Source organism: Epinephelus moara, chromosome 24, assembly GCF_006386435.1.
Source record: "Epinephelus moara isolate mb chromosome 24, YSFRI_EMoa_1.0, whole genome shotgun sequence".
Taxonomy (NCBI): Eukaryota; Metazoa; Chordata; class Actinopteri; order Perciformes; family Serranidae; genus Epinephelus; species Epinephelus moara.
In genome coordinates this window covers 34,699,632-34,710,992 of record NC_065529.1, presented here as the reverse complement: position 1 = coordinate 34,710,992, position 11,361 = coordinate 34,699,632, and the positions used below count along the sequence as shown (strand labels likewise).

At 40.4% G+C, this 11,361-nt stretch overlaps 1 protein-coding gene across 4 annotated transcripts in view; it reads right to left on the bottom strand.

The window, feature by feature from the left end:
* Positions 1 to 988: 988 nt before the first annotated feature.
* LOC126385501 (ras-related protein Rap-1A-like) overlaps positions 989 to 11,361 on the bottom strand; it is a 30,449-nt gene continuing 20,076 nt past the window's right edge. For all 4 annotated transcript variants that reach the window (XM_050037243.1, XM_050037245.1, XM_050037244.1 and 1 more), the window contains exon 8: positions 989 to 2,103. The gene's annotated coding sequence lies outside the window, so the exon portion shown is untranslated. The remainder of the gene's footprint in view (positions 2,104 to 11,361) is intronic.

Below are 11,361 nucleotides of genomic sequence, written 5' to 3'. Positions count from 1 at the left end.
ATATTTATATTTATAATAATTATTATTATATAATGTTTATATTTTTAAATTATGATACAGAACAATTATAGTTTTTTTCTTCTCCTTTTTACACTAATTTTGTTTTTAATTTTCTTTTTTTTTTTTTTTTTTACTAATTTTGTATTAATTTTTAAAGGTATTTTTTTCCTTTCACTGTTCATTGCCTTCTTGCCTTCCATGTTCTTAAATGAGTCAATTTGCTCAGGTTTAAAGGGGTTAACCAGAAACAGCTCTAAAAATTGCGTCAACAATTTCTACCAGACTCCATGTAAATAAACAGTAATTTAAGCGTGTACAGAGAAAGCATATTTTTATATCTAATTGGGTGGATGAAGAGTTTATTCCAACAAAACCTGAGCTGGTGATTGTTGATACAGTGGAAAGATGAACCAAGACCGTTTTCATGACTTTTATTTTGCATCTGTCGACTCTGACGGAAGTGTGAGCTACAGTGATAAAATTACTGTATATTTAAATGGAGTCTGGTGGGTAAGTTGATGGTGAATTTGGGGCTGGTTCTGGTTTAACAAAAAGGGTTTTCCTCTTCAACTGAAAGGTCCGTCTCTGTAGGGATGCTTTCTGTGCGTTGTCAGACACTCAAGATATTATTCTATTAGTGGAGTGCACTTTTAGTGGACATAAATTGATGCTGCACTGCAGGGGTGTCACTCAATAGTGGACCAACTTCAAAAATTGTTACTCCCATTAATTTCTTAATCACAAAACACAGGAAAATAGGGCCCAGGTTGTATACCCTACTGTTACTTCAAATATGTTACTTGTAGAGCGCACATACTGCCATAACACAAACTGCCTACCCTCCCTCTCAGTGCCACCTACTGATCAATGAACACAGTGGTTTCATACCTAACAAAATGTCCACGTGCAGTTCCTATTTTTGTTCCATATAAAGTTTCCAGCCCTTAAAAACAAACCTTTTAATTTCAGTCTTCTCAAATAAGTCAAATCCGCTTTGGATAAAAGTTTAATTCACAAAAATACATTGACCAATATAATGAAAATGTACTAAAATGTACTTTAATAATCCATAAAAGCTGGAACATCATTGACAGAAAAACACAAGAAGCATTATTAGAGTTGGTTTAGTATAATATATTTCAGCTTCAAGAGACATAGAAATCAATCCTTATTTTTCCCCATATTTCTTCTATAAAAGACCCATTTTTTTTCTGAAGCATTATTATGCAAAAAATGGCATTAGAATATATTATGGGAGCTATGAAATCCCAGTGACTGAGTATAAAATTAAGTCACATCAGAGAGAGATATTTGCAGAAGAGAAGTCCATGAACAACAGGGCGAACAAAGAAAAAAATATATAATAAAAATAATAATACATATTATAGACCTTGATCTATCATCACTGACATGACAGGCATGGAGAATAGGTGTATGGCTATAAAAAAATTCTCACTTTTCCACTTGATTTCACTTGAAAACATCTACACTTAATAACTGATGCATTTTTTTCATGCTCATTTTTGAAGAATATTTATAATCATACAACTAAAAAGAGGTCAACTTCCATGTCTTTCAAATACGATATTGATATTGAAAAAGATGAAAAATACTGAATCCAAGTTCTAACTTTGTTTTTCCTTCTTTTTAACGCTGTTATTTTCTTTTTGTTAAAACTGTCAAGAAATGAAAATAAGTGGGCTGCTGTCTGGCCACGTAGGCGGCTCATGGACACTTTTTTTTTAAACTTTCAGAGGCTTTTATCATCATCATCATCATCATCATCATCAGTTTGTGGTGTTTGTTGGTGCAGAAAATGGAGACTGTCCGTTCAGGGTTCACACTGAAACTGAGACACAGAGGAAGGTCCTCGGAGGCGAGAGACCAGAGTCTTCTCTTTCTCTTACTGTCTTTTCTTTCTCTCTCGTCACTCTCTCCATCTCTCTTTCTCTCTCACTCTCTCTGGTGTAGATCATCCTCGTCTTTGATAGGAGCAGTTCAGTCAGCTGATTCACCGTTTATGGCTGATGGAGGGAGGGGGGGAGGGGCTGTTGGAATGCTGGCACGTTCCAATCAGGGCAACAGTTCTTCATTACAGCATTTCTGCAAGACAGCACAGACGTTAAGACCTCGTTTCAAAGCTTCACTGAACACCATGTACAAGTAATCAGCGCCCTCTAGTGGCAGGTCAGTCACATTACACCTGTAGGAGGAGTAGGAGGACAGTGTAGGAGGAGAAAAACAAATTCAGGGCCACTGTGTTACATAAAACCACTCAGGAGTAAAATTTTGGCCTTAAAGCTACGGCTGTTAACTCTTATAAAAATAACCTGCAGTGTCATATTTGCCGAAACTGTCACTATGTTCTGAAAAAAGAACATGAGACAGATTATCTGTGAAAAAAACATGTCGCTCCTCCTCCTACTGCTTCTAAAGGCATTTGCCAGAATCTCCCACAGCTCACCAACAACAACCCATCAGAGCTGAGGAGTCTCTAAGCAGCTGTCAATCATGTCAATCACATTTTAGCAAGGCAATTCAAAGTGCTCTACATAAAACATCAAAAGCATCAAGACAAGGTGCAAAGAAACACATTGTAAAAGGACATTTTAAAGACAACTATAATATAGAAAATAAAAAGTTAAAATATTCTAAGACAGGTATAAAATCCAAGAATAAAAGTTACACTGCAGTGTGATAAATTAACAGACAAGTCATAGGCCTTGATTTAAAAGAACTGAGAGTTCAGGTCTATGGAGGGAGTTCATCTGGAAAAACACTCTGAGGTTCTTTATGACTCCCTAAATTAAAAAAATCACAAAGCAACGACCTGAACATGGTTAGTGCTGGAGAATGTGCGTTAACATGTCTGCTGGTCATTTTCATATCTTTTGGGAGTGTCCTAAAATGTCTTCTTGCTGGGTAGATGTGGTCACAGAGATCACATCAATAATGAGCTTACTAGCAGGTTGTAAAAAAAGGAATAACCAGGAAATGGCTGAGTAACAACCTCTGAATGGATAGTTAAGGAAATTTTGTGTGCTTTTTTCTTTTCATAAAAAATAAATAAATTGTTTAATTAATTGTTTAAATAAATAAGGCTTAAAAAATAAAAGAACTGAGAGTTGCAGCAGACCTGCCATTTTCTGGGAGTTTGTGTTTGAAAGCAGGAGCAGTTTGATGAGCACTGCCTAGTTTGACAGTTTGACCACAGTTCACTAGCGCTGACTGGCATGATTGACAGCTGCGTTAAAGACTCCTCTGCTCCGACTGGTTGTTTTTGTTCACGTGTGTTAAGGCGATTAGAGGCACTACAATGCAATAGACTAGGCATTGTATGATTTTTTTATTTTTTTTTACTGATTATTTGTCTCATTTAGTGAGAGTTTCAGCAAATATTACAAGCAATATTTTTTTTTTTTACCAACTTGAGCTTTAAGGGCGAAAGATCCATTTTTAATTCTTATTCTCCGATTCAAGATTAAGTCAAGTCAATTTTATTTACATAACTCAATATCACAAATCAGTAGAGATGGGCAGATGAAGGCTTACGAAGATTCAGGGCTTTCTTTCTAATTGTGCTGAAAAAAATTCAAAGCTTAAGGGTTTTAAATGCAGCAAACACAGTGACTTCTAATGGCTTGTAAAACTTAAGCATTCCTTCAAGATGAGTATGAAACACTGAAACATTAAATTTGTTCAGAGGAGCTGTATTAAATGTAGACGGCATTGCTTTGGTGCATCTGCATCATCTGCCCATCTCTACTAATCCGCCTCCAGGGGCTTTACAATCTGCACAGCATACGACACCATCTAACGTTGGATCCTCAATTTGGATAAGGAAAACTCCCACCCTCGAAAAAAATAATCCCTTGAACGAGGGGGAAAAAAACGGAAGAAGCCTCGGGAAGAGGAGGAGGAGGGATTCCTCTCCCAGGATGGACAGAAATGCAATAAATGTGTGTACAGAATACACCAACAGAGTAAAACTGCACAGCTGACACACAATACAACCAAATTGTAGATAGACTGTAAATATGTATGAAGAATAAAGTGTCATGCATAAATGCTCCCCAGTGTGGAGACAAGGTCTTAGCTTTCAAATTATTTAAGAGCTCTGCAGAGGTCTCCTGATTCAGTAACCAGCGAGGCAGCAGCTGCACGTCTTCCATATTTTTGAATAAGTGTATAAAAGATCCGAGGTCTGAGCTCATACTCACACTACCACAACATAAAAAAGGTTCATGACATGATGGATTCAGTGTAGTACACATTAGTGCGATTCTTCCTAATGTTCACATTGAACATTAGATCGCTCCCTGGTGGCTGACTGCAGTACAAGTCATAAACCTCACCCCATCCATGTGGACAGGACATGGGACGAACTAAAAGATCCACGTACACGTCAAATTCATCATTCATCAAATCATCCTGGGCTCCTTCTAAAACGTTTGGTTTTAATTTGTTTTTGATGCCCTAAAAATCAGGTGTGGTGTCATGATTGCGTGTGTGTCAATCAGTATGCTAGCAAATGGTGGCGCTGCTCCCGTGGGTCTGGAACTCAATACCGCAGCTCCACTTCCTGATCACTACTGCACAGACTCTGGCTCCAAAACTACAAGATGGCAGTGCCTGTATCGGAGATTTGTACGGTGTGTAGAAGAGGAGACAGGTCGTCCATCTTTTTATACAGTCTATGGTTTTTACCAATGGCAAAGCCTGAGGGTGGAGGACAGACAACAGTCCTGAAGGTGCCATGCTACCATCCAACCAGCCAGTGAGGGCAGTTGACTTGTCTCAGGATGCCAAGGAGAAAGTAAACCAATATTTTTCACAGCTGACATGTTGACTTGTGATGGTTACGAAGCACAGATGTTATTAACAAGATTAACGATGGATGCATTCCAATTAAATGTTCCGAGGCCATGTTATCATGCATGCTACTGCAGCTCACGACATGGCATGACCAACTGAGGAACTTAAAAGGAAAGTAGCCGTAACTAATGTCCTTGGTTTCACCTGTGCTTTTGCTGCAGTGACAGTCTGCTTTGGAGAGAGAGTCTATTGTGAAGTCTCCTGGATGTTTCTCCAGGTGGGAGGTGTGTATGAAACTCTAAGTGGATTTTAACGTTTAAAAGACAACCCAAAGTTACTAAGTCTATAAACTCTAATGGCAAAGTTGTGTATTGCAGTAATAAAACAACATGTGGGCACATCTGACTCAACACTGCAGAGTTTAACACTGAGGGGGAAGAAAGCCACCTGTTGCCTGTAAGGTCTGTCTGATTTTTCTCAAACACAGTTATACTCAGATCTTTTAAGACACATCGCTTCTTTTCTTTTTTTTATCTCCCATGTCTACAGTATGTCCTATAAATTCCAGGTTAAGAAAGGTCTATAATACTGGGGCTGCATCTGTTCTTGTATTGGTACTGAACCGTCATGGTCTGGAGGTCATGGTTTGATGCACGCAGCCGCACGCAGAACACACGGTATGTAGATTGATGCATGTAACATGGAACCAAAGATCACAAGCAGGAGCTCCACTCAGAAACTCAACACTTGCACTACCGTTTGTTTAAAATGTCTTTTTTCCTTCTGCTGTACCAAACTCACACCAAACTGTGAGGTACGACCTCTACTGAGCCAGCGAGATGCTGAGAAGCTTGTCCGTGCTTTTGTTTCTGGTCGTCTTCATTATTGTAATGCCCTATACACCAGCCTACTTTAAATTGCTATTGCAAAGGTGCTATAGAAATAAAGTTCATTCATTCATTCCTAACCCTAGGTATGAACTGAAATGTGACTTTTGTGCATCGTTACACCCCTAACAAATACTAATATTCTGCACCAATACAATCAATATACCATGATATCAGGTATCAGATCTCTGTCACTGTCAGCCACAGTAAATCCAGTGGCGGCTATAATCGCAGGCTGACAGCTCATGAGGTCAGCAAACTGGAAACTGCCCATGTTGTACAAAGTGAAATGTCCCATTAACTCTCTCTCTCTCTGTCCTGTCCGAGACTGGCACAGTAACCCCTCCCTCTCTCCTACACTGTATGAGCTTATGTGTTGGGAGCAGTGGAACAGGGGCGCTGTAATCCCATTAGTGTTGGTTCACTGGGCTGGCCAGCGTGTGAACGGGGGCGCGGACAGACACCGCCCCAGGGCCTGCTGACAGAGGCCCCACTCTCACACACTGGACCACTAACTGACCAACACAGATGGATTCAGACGAGGAACGCAGTGGGTGGTTCAGTGACCCTGATGTCTGGGCTGGGCACAATGGTGCTGTCTGTTTCACTAATCCTGTGTTATCTGTCATATCAAAGTTTTATTCCCCCCCCCCTCGGCCCGAAAGTTAAAAGTGAAGGTGGATGTAAAATCTCTGCTGCTGGCTGATTCGGTGACGCTTACGTTTTGTCCTGACAACATAATGAGTTTAAAGTGATTGTGAAACCTTCTGACCAAAACTTTTGAAAAGCTCTTGTAAAATGTGAGCTGCTCAGCCACACCCATTTTAATATATGAACAACAAAGAGGCCCTGCTGCTGACACCAAACCCACACTGCTTTAAGTTACATCTGTACACTTTTAATGAACTGTTTATGCTTATTATTTAATGCTGGCATACTGCATAAAGATCTCACAGTCTAATATAGAAAGCATTACTCATCAGGGTTTCCATTATCCAGTAATTACCGTTCTTTAACTGAGGCCGACATACTTAAATCTCTGTGGGGGAAAACTGAAGAGAATATTGTAGGTCTAACATCGAAAGCAAGCACTCATCTATTACATCGCGCCACCTAACATTGGACACTTTCTGTCTACACTTAAATTAGTTAAATATGCACTTCTCTTAGGTCAGTTACGTCATGTGAACAAACCACACACCTGTCAGCTGTGTGCTCCAGATCAGCCTGGATATGTGGGGTGAAAACTTGCTATCTTCCGCCTTTGTACTTTTTAAACAAATAAAAAACATTTTATGCTGTGATATTTACTGGAAATGACATACGGTGTAGCCAACAGAAAGTATGTTGTTATTAATGATAATCATTTACCAGAAACTTTCAGCTCCCTGGCGATCTCCCTCCAGCCAGCTGCCACCTTATTTAGGTTTTTGTAGTGAAATGAGGGGTAGGTAACTCCTCATTTCCACAAATCAGCCGCTCCTTGTCCACTGTGGTGCTTTCAAAGGGAGTGACAGGAATAACGGGGTTGTCCGGTAAAAGTTCAGCTCAGGCCGACAGAAAACAAAGCAATCAAACTGATTTTGTTGCCAACACTCGCTCGGGTAGCATTCAGTTAGAACATGATGTAAAGCTGATGGAAACTCTTCGTGTTGTATGCTATAATGATGAAGACACCAGATTTTAGAGGATGAATAAAGTGATAAACAGGTGGGCAACAGTCTCTCTCCTGCAGCAGTAACTCAGTACTAATATCAGAAACAATACAGGAGATTCAGCAAGAGACATTCATGTCAGAACACTGTCAGCAGAGAATATAGCTATTATGATTACTTGATTATGACAATGTGACACTGAGGTCTGTGTTAAGAAATATATTTTTCAACTCAAATAAAATAGTCAGCTACAGGACGGCAGCCCTGAACCGTGTCAGGATCAAGGACACTTCAGCGTGGTTGACACCCACAGAAATGACAGCTCATACTGAAGTCCTGCAGTCTAGGACAAAGTCTATTCATTTTGCCACCCTGGTGCCCATTAGTCTCAATGACTAAACACAGTGGGGGTGAAATAGAAAGCTTCTAAAAATTCGGGCAGCAACATGGTGTCAGAGGCTCCTGTATCATCAACAAACATGAGCCAACTAACCCAAAAAGTGTTGAGGCCTTAGTTACAATATTTGTAACTGTCCACTGACCATCATGCCCCCAGGCAGGGCTTGAACTTCTCTGTCAAAGCTCTTTTATTCTTCATACGGCTACGTCCTTCACTGTTGGTGTTTCAATCCAAGTGCAACACCATGAATGCCCTTTGTCTCATTCACACTGCACAGTTCAGCTTGACTCAACTCACGTTTCTACTGCAGGTACCCCCTCAGTGTAGGTGTAGGCTATCAGCTGATCGCCATAGTGACGCTGCATAAACTGCAGAGACGTCACGTTTAAGACAGCACTCACTGAATGCTTTCATCGGCAACCAAACAGAGGGATGTCTGTACTTCATCAACTGTATGTTGTAGTTTTGAGGGCTGGCATTTTCTAAAATCTGGAGAGCCAATAAGGAGCAAGTCGAGTTGAGTAGAGCCGTGAAAATTCAGCATTTGACTCTCCGTCCAGCTCCTCATCCTGCCTTTGAGAGTGGCCATGAAGAACATTTCTTTCCCAGTATAGTGTACGCTTTAGGCTTATACCTTCAATGTTTGGAAATACTGAGGCCCAACTCCGTAATCTCCATGTGAGGCTGGATATACATCATGAGATCTCACAAGATCTGCTCAACTGACTGAACCTAAACTCATCTTTCAAAGGAAACTTTCCACATCAGGCTGGAAACATTCTTACTGAGACTTTTTAAGTCAGCGAGTGGTGGGTTAACTGGGGTTAAATCTTATCAGCAGCTCATGGTGACCTCTGACCTACAGTGGGTTTTTGGCCAGTGTGACCAGCAGCAACTGCATAAAAGGGCAAAACACCATGTAGGATGGAGAGCTTTTGTCCATGGCTTCAGGGAACACACAGGCTAAAGTAAGTGTGTATATACAGTATATATTGTGAGATGATAGAGATTTGTCTCTCTGCAGTGATTTAGCTTCAGAGCTTAAACCAAAGTAGCTATGCCTTTACTATTTCTGTCTGTTTAAAGCTATTATAGCTGTTGTTACGAATCAATGACAGGGTTTTCCGACACATTTGTTTATTTGCGACAGCCCGCCAGGATTGAAACATCTGCTGCCACGTTTTGATTTTCTGTTTTTGGAGCTCATTAGGTGCACTGTTGGAATATATACATACCGTTTAGTTATTCATTGCTCCATACTCTGGCAGTGCAGAGCGTACTCTAAGCACAGAGAGCAGCAGAACGTCAGGTGCAGTGACAGTGAAAATCATTGTGCTGGCTGTTTGTATTGTATTGTATTTTGCTTTCACTTGCAAACAGCTGCTCCCCTCATTCATCCATCAGATCTGATTAGATCAACTGATTAATAATCCACCCTGCAACTTAAACACCACAAACTGCTGCTGAGGGACAAAATGAAGAGTTCCACCTGTGCTGCCTTCATGGACCCACAAAAACCTTAGAATTTACAGAGTGGACACAAACTGATACGCAAGGACACCCAGCCAAGAAAGGGGAAAAAACGGACCTAATGATTTAAACCGGTAAAAACACTGAATAAAGCAGTTCGACGTTTAACGTCATGAAAGGACTGCTAACGACAGCGGTCGACGCAAAAACACGAAGGAACTGGACTACTGTAGAAACACATTGGTGCAACATGCCGGACTCTATGGACGATGACGCTCTCCCAAAGTCGACGTAAACGGCTCATTCTAAGATAACGAAAAGACGGTGATTCTTATTTTCAGTACCTGGTTATACATTTTAACTTATAATAGTTTCTCAGCTGAATTTTCAGGTAAATCATGACACATATGACAGCAGATGTAACATGACAATTTTCACCTTCAGCTAAAATAAAGATGTATAATATTTAAGACAACTGTAGAAAAATCCTTAAAACATTACAGCAGAAGGGGAAAAATGCAGCTACCAATGTTTACAGAAAGGGCTGAAAGGTATCTAATGTCCTGTTAAGCTGCAATACAACACACCTACCATAGATGAAGATTAATTATTGCATCACGTACAGTAAATACCAGTAAACGCCAGTCTAAAATTAACAGACTTGATTCTCTATTTAGAAAGACTGACGGGAATAAGCAGCTTCGTTTACAGAGCGTGTCTGTTGCCAGACTTCCTCTTTACTAGTATCCGGTCAACTGTTAAAAAAGGCTGCGAAAAATACATGAAAAAAAAAAGAAGAAGCGATTCTGACTTTCCTGGGAAACAACCTGATGACAGATCCAGATTTCCTCAGATTTAACCAGCCGCTGCAGTCTGTTGAGGGCCATGTTTAAATCCAGCCATCATACAGTGACTCATTCATTCAACCGCTATGAAGACGTACAAAAAATTTGCTAATGAAAGCACTTCACACGTTTGAGGGCTGACTCAGGGGATGTTTGCCTGCCCAGAAACATTTAGTGGATCAGCATCAAAGAAGTGCTATTCATTGTCACAGGATGACAACTGCAGCCATTGACAGAGTGTGACAAGACATGTCGGACACATACCGCTGGGAAAAAGAGGTCTGATCTGTTGTCACGTGGAATAGTTCCTCTTAGGACAAACACTCCATTTGAAACCCAAGACAGAGAAGAGTTACACAACTAAACACCAATTAGCTGCAGTGGAATAACTACACACACCTCAAAACACACATATGCTTGGTCAAGTAAGATTGGAGGTGTCAAACACATGGCCCACAGGCCAGAACTGGCCCGCCAGAGGGTCCAATCTGTCCCTCTGGATGACTTTGCAAAGTGTGAAAGTTGCAAAGACGTCATTAATTTCATTTCTTTTTTAAATAAAATGCACAGCTATACTGTGGATCAGTGTAAACGGTCCAGTTTTACTATTTCTTCACTGAGGTAAATGGGAAGCCAGTGTGTTTGGTGTGTTCACGGTACCTTTCAGGGGTCAAGAGTATAATATTTGGCGCCACTCTCTGACTAATCATGGCAAAAAATGTAACTGGCGTGGACAACTGAAAACACAGATGATAAATGAAATGTTGGCAGGTTTGAGAAAACAGCAGACTGTTTTTATTCATATCCAAGAGATAAGCGATGCAGCTGTTAGCTACCTAAAGCTAGCTGCCTTATTGCTAACAAAATAGCATCTGCATCAAAGCCATACTATGAGGGAGAGTTTGTGAAGACTAGGGGTGCAATGAATAATCAATGTAGTTGACAAAAATCTATGACCAAATTAACTGCCGATGAATATAATACTGCAATGGCAACACTTTCACAACTAAAAATCTCCAAAGTGTGGGAACATTTACTGTTAACTCGGCCAAAAAAGATTGTGTGTTGTAACATTTGCAAAGCTGACCTCGCCTGGCATGGGAGTATATCATTTATATTGGAGCATCTGAAGAAGAGGCACGCTGGCTCTCCTGATGATGAAGGCTTGTCTTGTAAGTTAATTAGCTTTTTAGCTAGCTAGCTTAGTGTTAAAATCCATGATTTGAAGGAATTAAACACCATCTGTGACCCGCATTAATGTCCAGTGGCACATGAGCTGTAATGTCTTT